Below are 23,912 nucleotides of genomic sequence, written 5' to 3' on the forward strand. Positions count from 1 at the left end.
AAAGATGCATAAACTTCCCTCAAGGAATTTACTATCAAGAAATAAAGTATAAATCATTAAAAAATAACTAATAAACACAGCTATACTTATCTATATATTCACAAGTCCACGAGTGCATAGAAAAAAAGCATGAAAAGACACATCAAAATCGTAACAGTAATTCTTTCAGAGTAAAATGTGGTATTGGAAGATTTTATTACACTGTGTGAATTTTACACAATTAAAATGGGTTGAAAATTAAATAACATGAGAGATCCAAAGAAAAAACGAAAAGACAACTAGTAAATGGAGTAGCATAAAGGAAAGAGGTCCCTTTGGCCAACAGTTTTCAGAAAATGTTTCACAGATGAAGGGGGTATTTCAAATGAGGCTTCAATTATGGGTGGTTGTCAGGTGGGCAGATAGACGGAGGAAAGGCATTCCTGGTCAGGATAACAGCAAGACAAAGACAGAGGCTGGACTGCCCAGACCAGCTTAAGAGATGACGAAGACAGTAGTGTACTGGAAACACTATTTGAGTAGACAGTATAGGACGTAAGATTAGGATACTAAACTGATGCTAGATAATGGAAGAGGTTGAATATCGGGCTAAAATATTTAGACTTTTAGTGCCCAGACTCGCATATTCCAGGAACTTTATGAAGCCTTCAGACTCTCTCCATTACAAAATTAATTCTGAATTCTAATCATATTTTAGATGGTTTCAGCTAAACCATCAGGGTTAGACACCAACAAGAAAAGCCCAGCCTGGGCATGTTGCCATTATAATTCCATAGGCACTGAGGAGCCATGGAAGGTCCTTGAGCAGCAGAAAAATGTGTAAGGAGTATCTCTCTATGGAAATAAAGAAAGTGCTTTCAAGGAGCATTGTTGTGAGATCAATACAGCTTTGTTTACAGTTTATTTTTCCCTCACACCTGCCGCACTGTGAAGGAGGGTTTGTTTGGTCTCTCTTTTGTCTGACTCATCACCCACTGATTAGCTCGGCCATGAGGGAGGCAGCTGCAAGTGCTGGGGGAAAGACACAGACTAGAGTGAGTTCCAGATTCAGTGTGACCTGGACCAACCCAGTCTGAGCTGTTTGATTTGCATTCAAAAGATGAAACAAGATTCTGTTTTTTTAAGATGACAAAACGTCAGCAAGTATTCTAGATTCAATGTGAATAAGAAGATATATATATCTTATAAGGTAGGCACCCTTATTTTCTACATTTTTAAAATGGGTAAACAGAAGCACAGAGTATCAAATAACATGCTGGGGGTCACAAAGACTACTTAGGGGCCAAATCCTCATTTGAACCCTGGCAATCTGACTCCAGGTTCCATGGCCTTAGCTATCATACCGTGGTGCTGTTTGAATTTTATGCAATGAGGATGTGTTTGTATTTTGAAATTCCCTTATCTTCACCCATATCTATTTTCTTTCCAGGCTAGCTTCTCTTCAGGTTGTGAATCGGGTTCTTTTCAGCTCCTTCAGTATTTTATCAACTGCTTCTCAGTCTCTCTTTCCAGAGGCTCCTTCCCCTGATACTTGCCCAGATAATCTGCAGTCTTAAAGAGCAAAATCATTTACGAGCACTTGGACTCTCCTCTTCTCCCTCCCCTTCTTTCACCATCAGGCTTCTCGGAAGATTAATTTGAATTATTCTTCATGGACACCTGAGCATCTTGCAGAGTGGTTTCTATCTATTTCAAGCCTCTACTGCAGCGACTTCCTCAGAAGCTACCTGAGGCTTTGTAACCACCACCATCCCATGACTTTTTTTGTCACTGTTTTGCCAACGTCTCTGTTGCATTTGACTCTGTAGACTATACTTTCTTTGGGATTCTCTGCTTTCTTGAGGGCCATGACATGGTGACCTCTTGCTGACACTCCTTCCTGTCTTCCCACTCTGCTAACCTTGCACTCTGGGTCCTCCTGCTCATGAGTAGGTGTTCTCCAACAGCCTGTCCTTGGCTCTCTCCTCCTCATCGCTGCGCCTGCTTCCCTTGTTGATCTCTCCTACACCCACATCTTAAATCATTACCTTCCTTTGCATCTCTATATCTAGTTCCAGCCCCCTCTGATGTTTGGAATAGCATTCCCAACCTACTGCTGAACAACTTGATCTGGAGGATCAACATGTTGCAAAGAAAGCCCAGGTGTAACGCTCAGAACTCTCATTTCACATGGGAGGGCCTCACTGTCAGTTGAGGACCTGGGATGAACATCTCTAGGATTAGTGCAATTTTCATTCTGCCTGCAAGAACTATCAATTAAAATGGTGACTCATTGCTCATAGCTCAGTGAATGTAAAAAAATTAACAGGGAATATGATGTGTAAACATGAATCAGATGGAGGAAGAAAGAACAGTTCATATTTTATGTCGGCTGTTTAATGACTAATCAGGACACATTTTTATGTATTGCTGATGTATTCCTTTCCCTGTTGATAGTTTCAAAAGAGCCATCATAATTTACCCTATTCTGTAAATTCTGCAATCTCTGAGAATAAGGGTCTCCTGGAATCTCTTCAGATGAAAATGTATTGGACACCTCTCTTTCAAACAACACATTTGAGACTATTTTCTCCTCTTTGATTAAGATCACGAAGAACCTTTACTCTGGTGACAAAACTAGAATTTAGTAGCAAACCAGAAGTAACTAAAAAACTAATATTCATTAGAATTGTCCCTTTTAGCACAACCAAAAGTTATAGAATAGAGAATGGGAAAGATCTCTTTAGGCAAAAGAAACTCATACAAAGCAGACAGTAGATTGTTCTCTTTGTGAAGATCTCCAAGAATGGACACTCCATGTTCTTCCTTGGTAACTCATTCCAGCAATTAAGCAACTGCTATGGATCCTCAGAACTAAAAGTAAGAGGTTTAAATTACATGCAGAAATACTTAAATGAGTTTTGGTCTGATGTCCACAAGATCGTTTCAGAACTATTGAGTCAAGCTGGTCCTCTTGTTTTCTCCCTGATAAAGTTCTCGTGGGTGTGTTGTAAGGAAGCTCTGGGCCTCCTCTATCCCCCAACATTGACCAGGGAGGAAGTCATCCTGAGGGCAGTATGAATTATAGGGTCCTGCAACACAATGAGTTCATTAAATGTGTGAGTGAGTGAGTGAGTGAGTATGCACACAAGAGAGGGGCAGAGGGAAGACAGAGGTGGAAGGAAGGGGTTCTAGAAGAATTCAAATTCACAAGGGCTTGACCAATGGGCATTGGGATGACAGTGATACCTAAGAGGTTAATAAGCAACTGGTTGGAGGCTATAATCAGTAAATAGTCTCTCTTCATTAATAAGCAACTGGTTGGAGGCTATAATCAGTAAATAGTCTCTCTTCTCAAGAAAGAAAGAATAACTTTTGATATTTCCATTCATGATGTCATTCTTTTGTGATACAAACCCTTGGAAACTCCTCTCCAGGCCTCCTAGGCCTTCTTCTGCAGTGGAGAGAACCAGAGCACGTGTACTCTGTCTCTTATCACTGCTTACCTAATTTGCATGTGGCTTTTCCCATAAGAAGGGATCTTTGACCAGGGAAACCTGGAATGGAGTTCGCAGAGTGCCTTGACTGAGAACTGTGTCTCTATTTAGTCAGTGTCTGATCAAGTTTTTGGCTATCCTTGCTTTTGTGGTTAAAAGTGGGTAAATCATTTCACAGATCTGCCTGGTATCTCACTATGTTTCCTCTTAGTATGTATTCAACTCTCTGTTTCTCCTGGTTAACTGTAATCTCTCTCCTACTTTCTACAGATCCTGCCTCTTAATGAGACTGCCCACTATGCAAGTGCCTTGCCTGTAGTGCATACTCAGCAAGCATTTGTTAAACAGAAGAATGAATAAATGAACAAATGAATGAGTAAAAATCCTAATCCTATCATCAGTCATGTCAGCACCTTCATCTTTTTTCTTTGCCAGAGTCAAATCAATCCTCATCTTTTGCCAACTTTTCACAGAAAAGGCTTAGATTTGAAATCACTGTAGACATAATAGATTTTCTGCTTTCTTTCCTTTTTTCATTTCAACATTCAGAAAACTCACACTGGAAGATAACAGGGCCCTTCCTGAGATTCTTTCGGTCTTCCAGAATCTTTTCCAGGGGAACAGAGCTGTATCAGCCTCGGGTGCCCAGAGGGTATCTGTCTTTCTCTCCAAGAGGAGGGCAAAGCAGTTTGTTCATCTCAGCCTCCTCAACCCCCAGAGTTCTGGTTTGGTTCTGCATTCACAGACACGTGCCCTGTCTTCCTCAACACATCGTGGCCTGGAGCACGGCAGGAGGTCATGCAACATAGTCAGCAGGTCTAGCCTCAGCTTCCCATGACCCACACACATAAAGTTAAAGAGAAAACAATGAACAACACTGGTTGGGGGTGTCCTTGGAAACCAATGGCCCCCATAGCTGACTGACAGCCAAGGCTCCACTCGACCTCAGTGGAGGACCTGAACTCTGACCCTTAGCCTATCACTGAGCAGTGGTGTGATCTTGGATAAAAAACTGAACCTCTCTGGGTCTGTTTCTTCTTCCATGAAATGGACATAAATAAAATCTTGCCACTAAGAACATACAATTTCTGTGAAAACCAAAATGATGTAAAATCATAGCCAGGTGTGAATGAAGTCGCAGGGGATTATAGAAGAAAAATGATTTACCCAAATTTCCAAAGCTTTTTTTCAGAGTTGCATCCAAACTAATGCCAGCATTCAGCTACTCCATTTGGAGGATTTCAGACTCCTCCTCCATCTTTCCATATCTGTGGGTGAAAACACTTGGAAAACTGTAATGTGCTAGATTTGATGTACTGTTATTATTATATTTATAATACATATAAAGACTGTTCTCGACTCTTGTCCTATAATATCATGGCTGATTTATATGCTCTTACCTTTCGTCTTTAAAAATAAAAAGGATAAAATGTTATTCCTTTTTAAAAAAGCAAACTTTTATACTTGCTTTATTTTTTAACAGCAGACAAAGAAAACAGCAACAAAAAACCTTTTCTCGACAGTCATGAAATATATTTCCCTTCTCTGTAGCTCTACCTCTGTATAGATACTATGGTTACAAGGAGACCCTTACCTATTGTAGAATAGAAATTGCTGCCCACCTTCTTATCCTAGCCTCCCAAATCCTTCATGGACTTTGGCCAAAGTCCACTGAAAGATGGGCAAAGAGCAGAGGTAGGATTCTGGATGAAAGTTATGCAGGGTGATCCAAAAGGGGAAAAAAAATCTGCCAGCAGTTATTCCTGGGTTTGCACAATTACTAGAATGAGAAAAAATGGAGAGAGGGACAGAACATCTGGGGATGATAAGGCGGAAACAAGCAAACTTGGGAATTAATAAAAAATACTGTTTTCCAGAAAGGAGCATAGAACTTCAAAACAGATGTTTGGGCTTGAAATTTTCCAGAACAGAACAAATGAGAGGGAAGAAGCAAGACTAAGAACTGGAGCACAGTGGGACCTTCAGAAAAGAACCACTGGCCCTCGAAGAGTTAACTGCATTTTGAACATGCTCAGGTCCTTCATCTCCCACTTCCAAATTCTATCCCTTCCAAACACACTTCTTTGTCCATATGTCTCGAAATGCACACAGAGGTGTACTTAGTAGCTAACTCCTGAAAAAATTCAAAAAAGGCACACCAATGGAAAACGCCAAGCTGAAGGCAAATCTCCTTTACTTCTGGGTATGGAGAAGAAGGGAAGAGCTAGGCAGAGCCAATGATGTCCTCTAAGACTGAGGCTGAGTTACAAACACAACAGAAGTCCAAGTTAGAGATCCAATCTTAAGAAAAGGGGCTGCTTTTTTCCTGCTTATTTCTCTTATCTACCCTGGGAGTTAGGCATATGTTAGAGTGAAAGTCACAGACAAACGTGTCCCTGAAGATACTAGAAGGAACATTCAGAGTTTCAACATTAACCTACAGCTGAAGGAGACTTTGTTCTTGGCCCTCTGTATCCGGTGTAGGAGGGTACACATTAAAGGGTTTTAGAAGCTCAGAAAAAGACTGAACAAGTCACAGATGACTTTAAGACAATCACAGCTATAGTAGATCTATATTTCTATTCAATTACACCTTGCATTATGCAGCTGTTGGAAACGCTGTTGACCTGATCATATTTTCTTACATATTATAAGGCAATTCTTTCATGTTCCAATAAACAGGGGACTCTATACCACTGCTGTCCAAGAGATGTAATGGAAACCACATATGGAATTTAAACTTTTCTAGTAGCCACATTTTTAAAAAGGTAAAAAGGAAAAAGGTGAAATTAATTTAACAATATGTTGTATGCAATGTACTATATCCAGAATGATTATCATTTCAAAATATAATCAACATAAAAAATATTCTTGAGATATTTCATTTTATTTTTGCATTAAGCCTTCAACATTTGGTATGCATTGTTCATGTGCAGCACATTTCAATTTGGATTAGTCACATTTCAAGTGATCAATAGCCGATGTGACCAATGGCTACCATATTGGGCAGCAGTCACTGGTTCGACATAGTGATTCTCCTTCCACGCTTTATTTTTGGCAAACTATATCTTAACCTTGTTGAAAGAACTGCCGACAATGCTTCATCGAACATATCATAAAACATAATATGTATCCTCAGTTGAAGCAAAAACAACTTTTACACCACAATTAAAATTTGAAGCAATACCTGTGAAAGTACCAAAAATATCAGCATGTCCTGACTTACCTGTTGAGAATAACTGATAAGTGAGAGAAAGTGGGGCTGAGAAGGGAAAATATGTTTCTACAAAAAGATCCAACCGATAATTACCAGAATGTATCTTACATAATAAATTGTCAAATCAAAGCACTTTGGAATATCTAGTCCAAACTTCTTAAGTAATAGAGCTAAAGAGCCAGGTAAGTTAGTGTTTGATTCAAGGTTACTCAGAAACTAGTGCAAAGGTTTGTCTTAATGATATATGCAATTATATCATTAATTATTTAATATTTAAAAATACTTGTGTTAATTATATATAATTATGTATCTAATATATATTATTACATAATTAGATACACAATAGAATATATTATATTGTGTTTGATATACAAGTATATATGTTATATACATTTTAGCCTAATTTATGTAGTATAAAAACCAACTATAGCTTCAAATAACCTTCATTTAAAATCATCTTATATTTTCATTGTTGTGATATTGTAATGTTATTGTTTAGTACATTTGCTGTGCAAATACTATTAACTTTAAAGTTTAGAAATGCCCCTATGTTGAAAAAACAACTAAATTAATCTAAATTAACTATGGAGACAGGTTGAAGGAAAGAGCTTTTGCCTTCTGTCAAAATAACTCACATTTTTGAAGGACAGCCAAGACACTTAAAGAACATGCATTTGCATTCAGCATTTATTATAACAAGCAACAGCAGAAAACATAATTTAGAGACACTTCCCTTTATTAATTTGCTTTTCTGAAGTCAGTTGTAAGTATGTGGATTCCCACCCACCCTTTGTTTCTTTCCCCTAGGATGATGCCTAACCACAATGAGGCCATAATTGGAGAACATAGGAGGATTGATTTGAAAATGTCACAAATGTTGTTAATCAACTCCCATTGACATAAAAGACTTGTTAATTCACTCTGTAGGCAATCAAGTTCACCATGTCTAGGGCATAGTGTAAGGAATGAAACTAAATGGCTGAAAAGGCGAATAAAAGACATTTTTGAATATTTTAATTTTAAAGTGGAATAGCAAAAGATGTAAATCTCAAAGTTAAAAGTTGCCAAAATACACTAGGTCTTTGTGTATACTGCATTTCAACTAAGTGGCTCTGAAAAAAATTCTTTGACCATAGAAGAATTTTCATTCTCTAGTAATCTCAATTTCCTGCTAAATCTTCAGTTACGATTTAATCTATGCAAGTTATAATGAATTTGTTTTAGTGATCCAAAAAAGGGAAATAAAACTGCATTTTCCTTCAATCACTCAGCCCATTTTAAAAGATTATTTTTATAAATGATGTTAAATTGACTTGATTTTCACAGTTGCTTTCAATTAAATCAAAATGACTCTGGAATGTGCAAAAAATAGAAACGTATAAAAGCAAATCCTTTGAAAAGTAGATAATGTGCTACCCACAACTTCATTAGAGATATTTTTATTGAGTAATATTTATTAGAATAGCATATCCTTAGGCTTGATCATACATTATCTATAAGTCAAATTTGTATTGAGAAATTTTTTTTTTGCCATGTGTTATTTCCTTGTATTTCATTTGTCAACTGAGAAAAATTTGAGTGCCTCTATGAGATACCATGTAGATTACCTCTGCATAAAATTTATACCTGGCTAAGGAAGTCATTATTGAACTATGGAAACTCCTTGTCAGAAACTGCTTTTTAAAATATAAAAAGGAAGACAAAATGGAATTTGAAAAGAAATAAGATAATTAAAAAATCTTTACATGGTCTGGAACCATTTAATGGAATGTGCTTTTATTCTCAGTATCCTAGACAGTCAATTACCACTTATTGGAGAGCTATAGTTAACAGTTAATGAACATATGCCTTTAATGAGTGGGCTTGAGGAAGAAAGCAGAGAAAGGGGGCCACATTTCACATCTGGGCAGTTCAGAGCCTAGCTTAGCTGAGAGAAGGGAAATACAGTAGAAAGTGGGCCTTAAGTGGAAGTTAGAGACCCACAGAAAGAGGAACTTGGAGCCAGAAGGGAGGACAGAAATTCGAGCTGCAGGGATCTTGCATGAATCTTGAGAAGTCTGGGGTTGGAGGGGCTGTAGCTGAATTTTGGAAAGCAGTGGTCTAATGAAACTCCAATTAGATCTCTTGAAGGTGACTGATTCCCAAGTCTATGTGTGGGTATGGCTAAAAAGGGGAACGCCTCTCAGTTTAGCTACAAGAAAAGTCTCTCTTGGCTTTACATTCATAAAACAATATGGCAGCTCCAGTTTTATCCAAGCAGGGCTCACCTAAAATGGGTGCCTATTAAGCACTTCTTGAATGCAATTGGGAGTCCAAATGAGCAAACCTAAGGGAGGTTGTCACAATTCTAAAGATGGTAATATTTCTAGGGCCACACAAGAACTGTTAAACAGTAACTAAGTAAGATGTGCCAGTCAAAATCGGTAAAACAATGAACCTCACCCAAACCAGGCAAATGTGCTTATTGACTTGACTTGCTTTTCTTAACGAATCTGTCTTGGGAAGTACCTTTTTTTTTTTTTCTGATCAACCTAATCAGCAGGTATTCATTCACATTCTAGTACATTGTATATTTAAAAGAAAGCTAAATCTGAATTGAATCAATAACACATTAATTACTGAAGAAGTCTGATTCTTTCCTCAAGATCTCTAGGAATGATTTTCAAATAAACCAACCACAAAACCCACCACTGCTTTGGTAGTAATTGGCTTCTGAAGATGATATTTTTACTTGACTAGATATCACTAATGAACAATTATGGTAGGTTGGTCTTAATGACAACCTTGACTTGTGGTTGCATTATTGAATGGCCCAAATGGCTGATGACTTTCTCTTGTAACCAGAAGTACCCAATTTTGCAGTCCTGTGACTCTTTAACCGATAATCCACCTTGGAAGAAGGAAGCTATCCTCGTCATTGAGAGTTGAAACAAAAAATATTTTTCATGCTGCTATTTCAAGATTACATTGAAAGACAACTCAATAATTTGCCACCCAATGACATAACATACTCAATATGCACAATTTTATGGCTAGCTCTAACTTTTGAGGCAGACTAACATTCAATGAATCTAAAGACAGCTGATTGTTAAAGAATATGGGGAAGGATTTTATCCTCAACTCTCTATGGACAAAAATGAAATAATCAGGAATAAGGAAAAGATTCTATCTTTGTGGTAGCAAAGGAGGAAATGCTAGCTACCAACCTATGTGTGGCATACAAATTATAGAGGGTTTGGGGGTGGTTCCTCAAATTAACAGATCTATTTAACAGCTCTCATTTGTTTCATAATCTTCTGGGGTGGGTGGTCACAGAGAATCCAGCCAGGCTTTTGAGAAACATTATCTGTAACAACCAAAGCTTGCCCAAGACTTGCCAATCACTGACATAGAATTAATATACAATAGGAACATAAACAAAGTAAGGGAAACAAGAACATCAAGGACGTTGTTTTTAACACAAAACCAAATTAGCTTCTCTTAATGAGCAATTTCTCTCTCTCTCTCTCTCTCTCTCTCTCTGTCTTTCTCTCTCTCTCTCCCTCTCTGTCTCTTCCCCTCTCTCTCTCAAATGGAAGTTCATAGTAGAGTTCACAGAGGCCTTTGGGGTCAAACAGATCTGGGTTTGAATCCCAAATCTATCATTTTCTAGTGATATGTACCTGGGAAAGTTATTTAAATTTACTGAGCCTTAGTTTTTTCATCTAGAAAATTAAGGTAATTATCATCAGGATAATACTAATGGTATTTACTTCTCAAGGTTGTAAGGATTCACTGAGATTAAATGTGAAAGTCTGCTACAAAGAGGACACCCAGCAAGGGCCTTTTTTTCCTCTTTTAAAGACAAGTTAGAATTAACGGCACATTCCTCTTTAATTAGGAAGTTACCATTGAATACTTCCTCTACAAATCACCTGGGGGCAAGGTGAATATCATCTACATAAGAAGACAAGAAAACCTATTCATTTAACACATATTTACCTAAAATGTATGCAAAGCCTACATAGCTGCCCTGTCACTGGCAGTCTCTTTTGTCATCATCAACCTTGGGGCCTAATTCAGCAAAGTCTTAGCCTCAGATAGCAAATCACCCCACAAGGACTTAGCAAGCCACGTAGATTTTTTTTTTTTTTAATTTGAGAGAGGATGGCACAAAATTTTATGGAGAGGGGAGAGGATTTTAACTGCATACTACATGCAAAATAACCTCAATAAAATCCTCTTTGAACCCTTTCATTTATTCCCGTAGCCTTTTTTAGATTCTAGCTACTGGCTGTCCTCTTCCCCAACAGAACCCATTCTCCAAATCACTGCTATTGTTCCAAACAATTCAGCTCTGACCCCAAAGTGGTGCACATTCCAAAATAAAGCAAAAAATTAAGATAGTTTATCAGGCCAAAGGTCTCTGGTGTGTAGAGACCTTAAGCAACTGTGTGTGGTTATCTCAACACACTGGAAGTGAGGTTGTCCCTCCAAACCTAAATGATGTTCTAATTATTTACCTAACAAAAGCAAGCATTTCTAGCTCGGGGGATTGGTGGAAGAAATTCTCCTCTAAGAAAAAAAAATAAGACTTTCTCTGTATCTTTAGTTTTACCATACACAAGGCACCATAGCAAGTGTCATGGAAGATATGAGCTTGTACAAGAAATAGAATGTGGGAGATGTATTAATGATCTATTTATGATCTTCCCTATGATAGGAAAGCAGAAAGTTCTGATATACAGGGAATTTCTTACAGAATATTATTATGGGTAAGGACATTTGGAAAGAGATTAAAATATCAAAGTAAATATGTTTTGGGTTGGAATGTACTGATTTGACATTAGTGAATCAAATATTCGCTAATCTTTGAACCAATCTTGGCACTGGTTGATGAGAAGAGAGCTGGCCATAAAAATGTTCCAAATTACTGGTATTTGCTTCCTTGATAATGTTAAGCAGTTGATCTAAAAATCTGAGTCCAACCCAATAGACCAGAGAGGTAGAGCCTATCTTCTAATAATCAGGAGGGGAAAGTACTAGAAAAGACTGAAGGAGCACTTGCCTCATGATTTCAGGAATCACGTTATGAAATTCTTCCAACTCTGAGTTGAAGACTTCTAGTCGGTGGCCAATTGGAAACCACTGAGAGTTAATAAAGAGGGAAGTGAAGTGAGGATTACTTTGACATCGCTCCACAAAATAGCTTAGAAGTAGGAGCGAAGGAAAGGAGGACGGCCAAATGTGAGGTTATAGATGGAGTGGTGTGGGAGAAAGAATGGGTGCACAAATGTTGAGAACTGCTTCAAACAAGGTTTCAAAAAACTGCTGATCAGATATAAAAGAAGTGAAAAAGAGAAGAGTCAAATATGACTGATTCAATATCAAGTTATTGAGATAATAGTAATATCATTAACAGAAATGGAGAATTTGAAAGGCCAATCTAAGATTGCGGTTAGGCAAAATTAGTCAGTCAAGAAAGATTTAATCCACCCCAATCACTGGGCAAGTTGCCATGGATTCAGCAACAAGAAAATTCAACATGATTCCTGTCCTCATGCAGCTCACAGATGGGGGAAAACCAATGTCATATAAATAACTACAGGTAGTTAACAATAACAACTGGTGAAATACATTTTGTAGAGTTGCCAAAAAATGGAACTTGTGTTATAGCTTAGGATTTAGAAATGTCTAAGCTACCTTTTATTTTTAAATAACTATGGAGAGGAGGAAAAGGTACAAGCAGTTTTCAAACCTCAGAAATCATTTTATATTCATAGCAGCATTATTCATGAAAGCCAAAAAGTAGAAGCAACACAATGACATCAACTGATGAATGGATACATAAAATGTGGTACAGTGAAACATTATTCTATCATGAAAAATGAATGAAGAAGCCAGGTGTGCTGGCTCAGGCCTGTAATTACAGCACTTTGGGAGGTCGAAGCGAGTGGATCACCTGATGTCAGGAGTTCAAGACCAGCCTGGCCAACATAGTGAAACCCCTTCTCTACTAAAAATACCAAAAAATTAGCTGGGTGTGGTGGCATGCACCTGTAATCACAGCTACTCAGGTGGCTGAGGCAAAATTGCTTGAACCCAGGAGGTGGAGGTTGCAGTGAGCTGAGATAGTGCCATTGCACTTCAGCCTGGGCAAGAGGAGCAAAATTCCATCTCAAAAAAAAAAGAATGAAGTACCAATTTATGATATAACATGCATGAACCTTGAGAACATTATGTTATGTGAAAAAGATCAGTTATAGAGCACCACATATTGCATGATTCCATTTCTACGAAATGCCCAGAGTAAACAAGTCCATCAAGACAGAAAGCCAATTAGGCCTGGGTATGGAGATATTTTGTGTGGGGGGTGAGAGCTAAGAGATGTGGGGTTTCTTGTGTAGATAATGAAGATGTTCTAAAGTTGATTGTGGTGATGGGTGCACAACTCTGTGGATATACTCAAAGCAATTGAATTTTGTACACTTTAAATGATTGAATTATATGGCATGTGAATTATATCACAATAGAACTGTTTTTTTAAATCACTTGTGTGGCAGAATATAGAGGTAGGCTATGGAAGAGAAAATATTTTTAAAACCTAAGGGAGTTCATTTTTTTAAGTTCAGTTACGGCTAAAGTGATTAACAACAGGTACAATTCATGAACAGTCATTCTCTTCTATACTAGCCATAATTTATGGCTTTCCACAGTTACCAAAATATTGAGGTTTAAATGTCAAATGGTCAAACAAAAGTTCTAGCTCAAAGTTGAATAATAACTTTGGATGCTACAGAGTAGAGAATATAACAGTTGGTCATACTGAGGACTTTTGCTTAGTCACTGAGTCACTTAAACACGGCTCTTGGTTTAGTTCACTAAGATGTAATTCAGTTTTCCTATCAGCATTTTATGGCAAAGTTTCTGAAAAGCAAAATATTTTTAGTTCCCATTGATGTGCTTCATAATATCCCTTTAATCAGAATTGATTTCCTTCTTACAGGGGTACTAATTTTTATGTCATATTTTTATTTTTTAAAAAGGGATTTTAATTTTTTTTTTCTTCCCACCGGGTGTTAAGAGATCCTACAATGGGAATCTAATCTAGTCGGGGTGGTCAGGGAGTGCTTCCATGAAGAAGGGACATATACAGTGGGATCTGCAGGCATCTAATAGGCAAACAGAAGAGGCAGAAGAACCTCAGACAGAGGGAAGAGCATGTGCAAGGGCACTGGTACAGAAGAAGCCATAGCCATGTTCAAGGCTGTAGATGTGTTAGAGGGGATGAACTACCCAAGTAGCATTACCTGGAGGTTGTTTTTAGGTGCTATGATAGAGGTCAGGAGAAGGAAGACTCTTGAACTGTCATCAAAATAGAAGTGCCCACAGAAGAAAGAGAGCAAGAAGTAAGAACTGAGACTGGGGAGATGCTTATAAGTAGAACAAAAGCTGAAAAGAGGAGTTGATGCATAACCTCCTGGGCAGGTAGAAGGGAAACCAAGTGAGTACAGAGTTACAGCAGTAAAAGAAGAGAGATGGACAGAGTGATCAGCTGTGTCAAATGCTAGAGATATTAATGAAGGGGAATGACCATCAGAAAAGGATCAGAATTTGTCAATAAAAGCTCAAGAGACTTCCAAGTTTTTCATAATTGTCTAACTCTCCCTGCCCACATGAAGACACTGGGAAAGTAGCTGAGAATCAAAAACACAACACTGGTCTCAGGTTGTCCTAAAGGGACCAGCAGTATCAAATTGTAATGAACTTGACATGTTTCCCCCAAAACGTGACTTTTTATAGTGATATATGCTCTAGTGGATACTAATGCAGGCGAAAATAAGTAAAAAGAATATATATCTTTTGCAGACATATCCCAAAAAAAAGCTCAAAGAGTTATTTTTGAAGACTAAATCAGATTTTCCTTTAGCATTTTTATTAGACTCAAATGAAAACAAAGGCTAATTTAGAGGCCAACCATTGATTTTCCCATTTATTAATATTATGTCTTACAATGAGTTTTAACACTGAAACTCATTAATATTAAACAGAAACAGTGGAGTTACTTGTTGATTTTCAATGGCTGTTTTTCCCCCTGTGTTCCCCCATGAATTTATTTGTCCTTGTATCAACTATTACTTGAGCTTTACCATATGCAAACGGGAAGGCTTTACTTCCCTTTGGAAACATAGCTCTCCCTGTTGCATACAGTATTTCCACAACACACAGTCTTCTGATTCGGAGGAAGTGACACGATGGTCTATATTTCAACAGTTCTTTTACAGTGAACTAACAACTTTATAGATGACACCATGATGTTAGGCTTTGAAACTTATGTGAGGGTAAGGATCAAGGAAAATAGAGGTCTTTTGGGGATATTTATAATACTCTCAAAGGGGGAACCATTTGGATGTCATATTAGTTTGCTGTTTCTGCTGTTGTAAAGGCTGCCAACAAATTACAACAAAGTTAATAGCTTACAACAACACAATTCATTATCTTACAATTCAGGAGGCTGCAGTCCCAAATCAGTTCACTGGACTAAAATCAGGGTGGAACCAGGGTTAGCAGAGCTGGTTCCTTCTGGATCTTTTTGGGTAGAGTCCATTTCCTTGCCTTTTCTGGATTCTGGAGTCTGCCTGCATTTCTGGGCTTGTGAGTCCATCTTTTCATCACTCCAGCTTCCATTATCCCATTTCCTATATGTTCCTTTGACCTCCTTGCCTCCCTTACATAAGGACCCTTGTGATTAAATTTAGTGCCCATCCAAATAATGCAAGATAATCTGCCCATGTCAAGATCCTTCTTCACATCTGCAAGTCCCCTTTGACATACAAGGTAACATTCACAGGTTCCAGGAATTAGGACATGGATGTCTTGGGGGTTGGGGGCAGTCAGCCTACCACAAGTGCCATCCTCGCCTGGAATCTCCCTTCTCTGAGAAGTAACTCTCCATCCACACCAGGAATGGGAACCTGCTGCCATGTATGTACCATACCTCTTGGTCAGAGTAAATCAGGGGTGGGCACTTCTCCAATGGATCTATGTTTAGGAAACAGATGCTAGCAAGACCCTGGTGACATTGCCCAGCTCTGCCACAGAAAGACTCAAAGCTTGACAGGGATTTCAGCTGTGCCTCACAGTGCCTTTTGAATCCAAGTGTTAACAAGTTGTCTACCACTAAGCTGTAAACACTAAAAGGATGGAGCAGTTTAATCCATATTTCAATCTCAAGGCTTATTTGTCTTGTTTATAAAGTTTAAAGACAATTTTAAAAGTTTTGTCAACCATTAAAACTTGCCAATCATTTCTTCTTGTCACTCACAATATCATAAATGGTTATGAAGAAAACCCAATGAGGAAATTCAAAGTCAAGATTAATGCCCCATTTATTTGTATAAGTAAACTCAGTGGTTCATTTATCAGCTCCCACTAAGTTGCATTAACTGTGTCTCCAGATTATAAATCATTCTTATTAAACCAGAGGCATTTCAGTGGTGAAGCTGGGCACTCTAGCCAGGGAGATAACTCACCCCAAATGCTCCTAAATGGAAAGGCCTGCGTCTTCTTGATTCTAAATCATGGTTAAGATTCTTCATTGCTTCTCCTTCACCAAAAATATTTCATTTCACATGAGTGAAGACACAATGATAAAAATTACTAATTTATTTCTTTATTTTAAATTCTTAAATGTATTTCTACTCCCCCACTGCCCTCCACCCCACACCAAAAGTTTAACCAAAGACAGAAGTGTCCACTTCTGAACCACACTTAGATCTTTTTTGTTTTTTAAAGACCAAGAGTTTCTTGTCTCACTGAGGCTCTCATGATGTGTGACACAGGACAAAAAGGTGCTACGCTTTCTACAAAGATCTTAACTGCAATGACTGAGCCCTAAAACCGCATTCTCAATTATCCATTGTCCTTTGTATGCGTCCACCGTGCCCCATCGTATCAGATAACTGCAGCTAACATTCTGTGGGCAAACATGGCCCCATTCATTCCATCCAGCAGTGAATAATTCATATAGCAAGTTTTACCCTGGGCAAAATACATCAGGAGGCATTAAACAAGAGTCATTGAAGGAACAAAATGGTTATTCATGCTTTCAATGTGAACCACTAAATCTTGCCAGTTAAGTTAACGAATGAATTAACTCAATTCATCAGACGTATCACACAAGTCCATAAAGACACAGTTGCACGAGCGAGCTTCTTAATTGGAGTATTCGTACCTGAGAGCGGAAATGCCAGTCATTGTGTCAAGCAAGTCTAAACTTGGTTGGGTGAAAGGGGGGTTGTAGGCGAATCACTGCTTCATTTGACAGCCCCCTCAAAAGAAAATGGTTTCCATTCAACATTTTTGTTTCATCTTGTTCTTAAACCCCCCTCCTTTTCTTATTTAACCACCCACTCAAAGCCAAAAGAATGGCTCAAAGCAACTGACTTCTCTCTATAGCAACTAACCTTTGCCTACGGATGATGGGCTTGAATATATTTGTCATTTGTTGCCTAATGCTGGCTACACATCTGCTGTTTGCTTTTTAAAAGAAGGATGCAAATAGTGGCCTACACATACCTTTTGGAAATTATTTTCCAGAACCAAATACACAGCACATTTAGGGACTCCTGAAATAGTGCTCCCCTTTGGACTCCAGTCTCAGCCCTGGCTCCAGATAAGAAGACTCTCCTACAGAACCCTTACTTAGCCAAAACCTTCCTCCCACGTGGGTCTCCAAGGAGAGTCAAAAAATTCTCCGAAACTCGGAGAAAGAAAAGGGAGGTTTCCAAACCACACAAACATACACGTTTCCAACCAACTTCTTCCAAGCAGCTGACCCTGCCTTTCTCCTCAAGGAAGGAAAGAGACCCTGGGCTTCATTTCGTGCGCACCTGCAGTTGGACCTTCCTTGTGAAAGCCAGATTGTTGTATTTGAGGTTTCCAATCAGAATGGAGACATCCAGGGAAAAGAGTGAAGATGACAAACCAAACACATGTAAGAGGGAAGCAATCAACACAATCCAGGCTGAAATGTCCAAACCACCTTTATGAAGGTGTTTTGCAGCATCACCATATTCCTATTTCCTAGGAATAGGAGAAGGACCTAATTCCTTCTCCCAAAGGTGTAGGTCCCAGGTAAATGTTAAATTCTTGTCAAAGTTGATTTTAGACTTTCAGTATTTAACAAATGAGCATATTTGAGGATATGAGATATACACAAGTGGGAAGAGGAAGGACCAGCACTTTATACATGTTAGCTCGTTGAAGCCCACTTCTCAGTCCACTTTCTTAAGACACATATTTTTTCCATGAGATCCAGAGAGGTTAAGGAACATGCTCAGCTAATAAGCAGCGAAGCTGAGATTTGATTCCTAGGACTTCAAAGTCTGTTCTCTTTCATCTGCCCTCCACTGCTGGAAGACTATGATGCAATCATTCTCTCTAGGAAAGAGGAAAATAATTAAATCCTAAGAGATGTATTTAAGTATTCAAAGTTTGTGCCAAACCTACCTTTCCAAACACACCCCTTGCTCTTTTCTTGGATAAACCTTCTCTAGCCAGCCGGGTCTCTCACTGTGCTCTGAATTAGCCAGTTATCACTCAAAGGCACTTATAATCTAATTAAGGATATATATATGCACAGTGAGAATAAATAAAAGAAGGAGTGACCAAATTTCTTTTTTCAGAAAGTGCTGATTTTCACAATAAACCAGTTTTTTCTCATTGTAAACCTCAAAGACTTTCAACAAAAGAATTAACATGTATGGAGGCATTTGTTCTTGTATGGCTCAATAGACACACCAAGGCCAAAGTTTATTGCCTAATACTTTTCAGACAGTTTTCACTCCTCTCCTATCAGTCTCTTCCACCCATTTATCCAGTGCTGAAACAAGAGGAAAGGGGAAATGGGATGCTCAGTTTATTTCATTTTAGGTGGATAAATGATTTTTTTTTTTTTTTTTTTTGAGATGGAGTCTCGCACTGTTGCCCAGGCTGGAATGCAACGACACAATCTTGGCTCACTGCAACCTCCGCCTTCCAGGTTCAAGTGATTCTCCTGTCTCGGCTTCCTGAGTAGCTGGGATTACAGGTGCCCACCACCACGCCCAGCTAATTTTTTGTATTTTTAGTAAAGATGGGGTTTCACGATGTTGGTCAGGCTGGTCTTGAATGCCTGACCTCGTGATCCATCCTCCTCGGCCTCACAGATGATTTTAACATTGACTTAACCTTGCCCTCTATACAAAGTTAGTGAAGTTTGGGGGAGGAATAGTAGCTCTAAAGATATTGAGAGAATTGATAAAACTTCATTATTGACTATGAATTACATGATGGTATTGTATCAAAGTTAAGTAGCTGATTTTGATGATGATACTGTGGTTAGATAAGAGAATGTCCCAATTCTTAGAAAATTCACCCTGAAGTATTGAAGTTAAAGGGGAATGGTATCTCCAACTTACTCTCAAGTGGTTCGGAGAAAAAGAAATTGAGAGAGAATAGGAGAAAGTGGTGGTAGGAGAGAGAAAGAAAGAGGGAGATGGAGGGAGAACTAGAAAGCAAATATGGCAAAATATACACAGTGGATGAATCGGAGGAAAGAAAAATTCCTTGTGTGTCCTTTTTCTAATGTTTCTCTGAGTTTCAAGTTATATCAAAGTAAAAGGTTGTGAATAAAAATGTTCATGGAATTAGTTTCAGGATCTCCTGGGGAAAATATAACTGACAATTTGGGAGGGAAATAGCTTTAGAGAAATCCCAGGCAAACCCCTTCGGTTTAGAGATGGGGAAGCTGAGGCCCAGAGCTGGGTGAGTGCCTAGATGAAGAGCTGTCAGAGGCAGGGCACACAGCAGCAGCGCCAAGCTCACAGACTCCTGAGGGGTATCTTTCAACTGTGCCGCCTGCTTTTCTCACACACTTTTTCTTGACTAGTTTAAATCCTCTTCGATTACCTTCTCTGACTTTCTCAACTTCCCTCAAATCATTTTTATACACTTCTCCAAAAGTGTATTCCCTGCATGGCACACTAATTCTGCAGGATTTTAATAGATTTAATAGATGTTATATAAAGAAGTCTGTGCCCAAATAAGCTTGGGAAATATGGGGTCAAACAAGGTAAAACAGATTTCTTTAGTGGAGGACTTCTCAGGGCCTTTACAATGCTAATGTGCACATTGTAGGAGAGGAGGGGGAGTGTAATGTGGAGCATTGTCCAAATGTATTTGGACAAGGGAGCCTCTTTTTTTGTGGAGTCTCAGGGGCTACACATTCCAACACATTTTAGAAAAGCTAGGGTAGAGCGGCCAGTGAATCATGACTAAATGCTCCATGAGAGATGTCACGTGTCGTTTCTTTCATTCAGCATCATGAAACTCCAATGTTTCCCGCACTGTTGCGACTTCTTACATGTTGCTGCTAAAACAGCGACAGTTTATAGGGCTGAGTCCTAATTCTAACTTGGAATTGACAAACTACATCTTTGAGCAAATCAGCAAATCCCTTTGAGTCTGTTTCTTCATCTGTAAAAGAGAGGTGGTATCCAGGAACAGAAAATCAAACACTGCATGTTCTCACTCATAAGTGGGAGTTGAACAATGAGAACACATGGACACAGGAAGGGGAACATCACACACCAGGGCCTGTCAGGGATTGGGAGCAAGGGGAGGGAGAGCTTTAGGACAAATAGCTAATGCATGTGGAGCTTAAAACCTACATGACGGGTTGATACATGCAGCAAACCACCATGGCACATGTAAATCTATGTAACAAACCTGCATGTTCTGCACCTGCATCCCAGAACTTAAAATAAAACAAGAAAGAAAGAGAAGTGGTATCTGTATTACAGAGTGCTTTGTGGGTAATGGATGTGATTTGTGGAAGTTCTTCATACTCTATAAGTCGACCACTGCTTAAATGTAAATGTAGCATAGGACTTACAGCACTAAAGGTGGGGAGCTCACTGAAAAAAAAAAATCAAGTAAAATATCATTGCAAACTGTGGAGGACTCTAAAGAAGGTGGTTTACATAATGGTAATCTGGCAGAAGGGGTTTAGGGAGAATTATGTGTGCAATTCCAGACTTGGTAACAACTATGTTTGCAAGTTTATTTGAAAAGCGAAGAATGGGATAAGAATTGGCAGATGCTCAGAATTAAGATACAAATGGAGAATTACACGTATTGAATTTGATTTATCATTCATTGACAAGAATGACTAATGCAATGCTTCTATCAACATTTCAAATTATATATATATACACACATATATACACACCACACACACACATATATATATTATATATATTGTGTATATATATATATATATATATATATAGAGAGAGAGAGAGAGAGAGAGAGAGAGAGAGACTTACTATTGCCCAGGCTGGAGTGCAGTGTCGTGATCATGGCTCACTGCAGCCTCAACCTCCTGGGATTAAGCAATCCCCCTACCTCAGCTTCCCAAGTATCTGGGGCTAAAGCCATGTGCCACCACACCAGGCTAATTTGTTGTTGTTGCTGTTGTTGTTGTTGTTTAGAAATAGGGTCTCCGTTTGTTGCCCAGTCTGGTCTCAAATTCCTGGACTCAAGTGATCCTCCCATCTCACTTGAGTGCTGAGATCACAAGTGTGAGCTCCCGCACCCAGCTTTGATGTTTTCACTAAAAAGCCTCAATTTCCTAAAAGGCAGCAAGCTCTTTACCTAGGGCAGAGGAGCTTTCCTTGCATTTAGCCCATATTGGAAGAACTGCAGTGACTTCGATTACCCAGCACATGTCCTCACCTGCATTAAGCCCTGCATTCAGCCGAAGGCGCCATAGAAGTGTTTCCTAGGTCCCAACACAGCCATAATTTCTTATCAACATTCCTTCCAATACATAAGCTAGATCTGCTGTGGTTTTATTGATACTCCATGGATGCAAAACATCTCACCAATCTCAAAATTCTTTGACGTAAATTATTAATGTATCCCTCTTCACAACTGTTCTTCGAGATGGACTTGACTGTTACTGCTGTTCCTATTGAAGGGGGGAGGACACGAAGGCTCGGGATGGTAAATGCACTCTTTCCCTAAATGGAGGTCACAGTGCTGAGTTGAGGCTCCTCTGACTTCTGGTCCCACACCCCTGGCCCGCCTCTAACTCTGTGCCAGCATTTTGCCCACAGGTCAGAGGCAGGATTAATAAGAGGGCTAGTCCCTCATTTTAGCCAAAAAGGTGGTGATTTCTCCAGTAACCCTCAGTGTTTCCCTACATATCTCTCTAACTGGGCATTTCAATGCTAAAAACTGTACCATTGAAGAATCTTCCTGTCTGGTTCCTTTCCGTGAAGTCCTATCTTACCACGCAAAATCTTCTGGAAGGCCACACCTGAAGCAGACCTACAAGAAGGTGAGAGGAGGAAGCCATTGGCAAAGACACTCTCAGTAGGGGCTGAGAACAAACCAGAACTCTGGGAGTGGAGGGAGGGAAAGCTAGGCTGAATGAAGAGGGAAGGGAGTGGCTTGGACCCCTTGGGCCTTCTTCCCAGTGGTCAAAAAGAATTCCAGGCATTGCAAAGGCTCCCATGTGCATGTACACTGGATGGATTTGGCTGGAGCCACTTCTCTAAGGTGCTGCTGCTCCAAGGTCCAGGAAGTATCTGCTTGCACATGTGAATTCCAGAGAGAATGGGAGGTTTTTTATGAAAGCTCAGAATCCTGCAGAACCCAGAGGGCCACAAGCCCAAGAAAGGAAGTGGTGGAAACAATTAAGAAATCTAAGCAGAAACGGTTGCTAGAGAGAGGGCCACAACTGCTCTTTCGACCACATCCGATATTTGCTTCAAATTGTTCTGCAGGACAGTAATTGTCTCCTGGGAGGGCAAGAAGCAAACTAGGCTGGGCTGGCCTTTAATAGGTTTCAACAGCAAAGCACCCTCATAAATAGTGCATATTGTGAAACCAGAATTTTCTCCTTTTCCAGTGGATCTCTCCCAACCCTCCTCCTTTAATTAAAGAAACGTGGCTTACCAAGAAACAAATACCTCTTTTCATAAAGCATTAAGTATGGATTAAGGGGGAAGAAAAAAAATAGTTCTATGTTAAGGAAGGGAGCATTCAATAAGCCATTCATGCAGAGGCTGTGATATGTAGATAATTCTGTGTTTATGATTGTTGATACTACTTGTTGATTCCTGGCATCGCATGGCTGACATGACAAAATCATGCCCTTGAGGTCCATGGCTAGCCTGGAATTAGAATGCACCCACCTGGAATCAGTCTGGAGAGAACCTTTGTTTTTCTGAGTCCTGGTTTCTCACCAATCCCATTTGCTACCTACACCAACCTGTCCAAGTTTGTTCACAATGCATTTTCTTGTGCCATCTGGTGGATCTCAAGTGAATTTGCAGCAGGATCTAAAATACAGTCCCACTTATTTGTTAATTTGTTTCATTTCAGAATTCACTGCAGAGTACCTTGATGGCACCTCTAAAGCCTTATTTTCTTGCTCTTTTCTAATCAATTGTTCATACATCTATTTTAACTTTTTCCAAATTATTTGTAGTTTTAAATCAGTAAATCAAGCATCTGGCATAAAATTCAAAAGGGACGTAGGGTGAAAATAAGCCTGCCTAAGCTATCCAGTTCCTATTCTAAGAAATAACCACCCTTTATTTACATTATTCCAGGAAAGTACATCGTACATGTATACCTTTAACAAATAGCAGCATGTCCTACACATTGGTTTGCTTGGCTTTTTTGTTTTTCACTTAATATATCTTGGAGAACTTTCCATATCAGTGTACAACACTGCTTCATTGTTTTAGACAGCTGTGTAATGCTTACTTGCATGTTGTAACATATATTATTCAACCAGGCCCTTTTCTATAAGTGATGTTTTTAATATCTTGCTATTCAAAATAGTTCTGCATACAAAAGGAGCAGGATTGAAAAACAAAAACAAACAGCAACAACAACAGAATACTGCAATAAATACCCATATATATATTGTTACCACTCCAGTGCAAGTATATCTGTAGGAAAAGTCCTGGACAAAGAGCATTACAGGCCCTTTAATTGTAACTAGGCATTCTCAAATCACTCTTCCAAGAGGTAGTAACAGTTTATACTTCCACTAGCAAAGTATGAGCATGCCTGTTGTCCTAGATACTAACCAAACATGTTATCAAACTTTTTGATCTTTTCCCATAAGATAAGTGAAAAACAATATTACACTATAGTTTTACAATTTTTTTGTTTGTAGT

Source organism: Mandrillus leucophaeus, unplaced genomic scaffold (assembly GCF_000951045.1).
Source record: "Mandrillus leucophaeus isolate KB7577 unplaced genomic scaffold, Mleu.le_1.0 Scaffold694, whole genome shotgun sequence".
Classification (NCBI taxonomy): Eukaryota; Metazoa; Chordata; class Mammalia; order Primates; family Cercopithecidae; genus Mandrillus; species Mandrillus leucophaeus.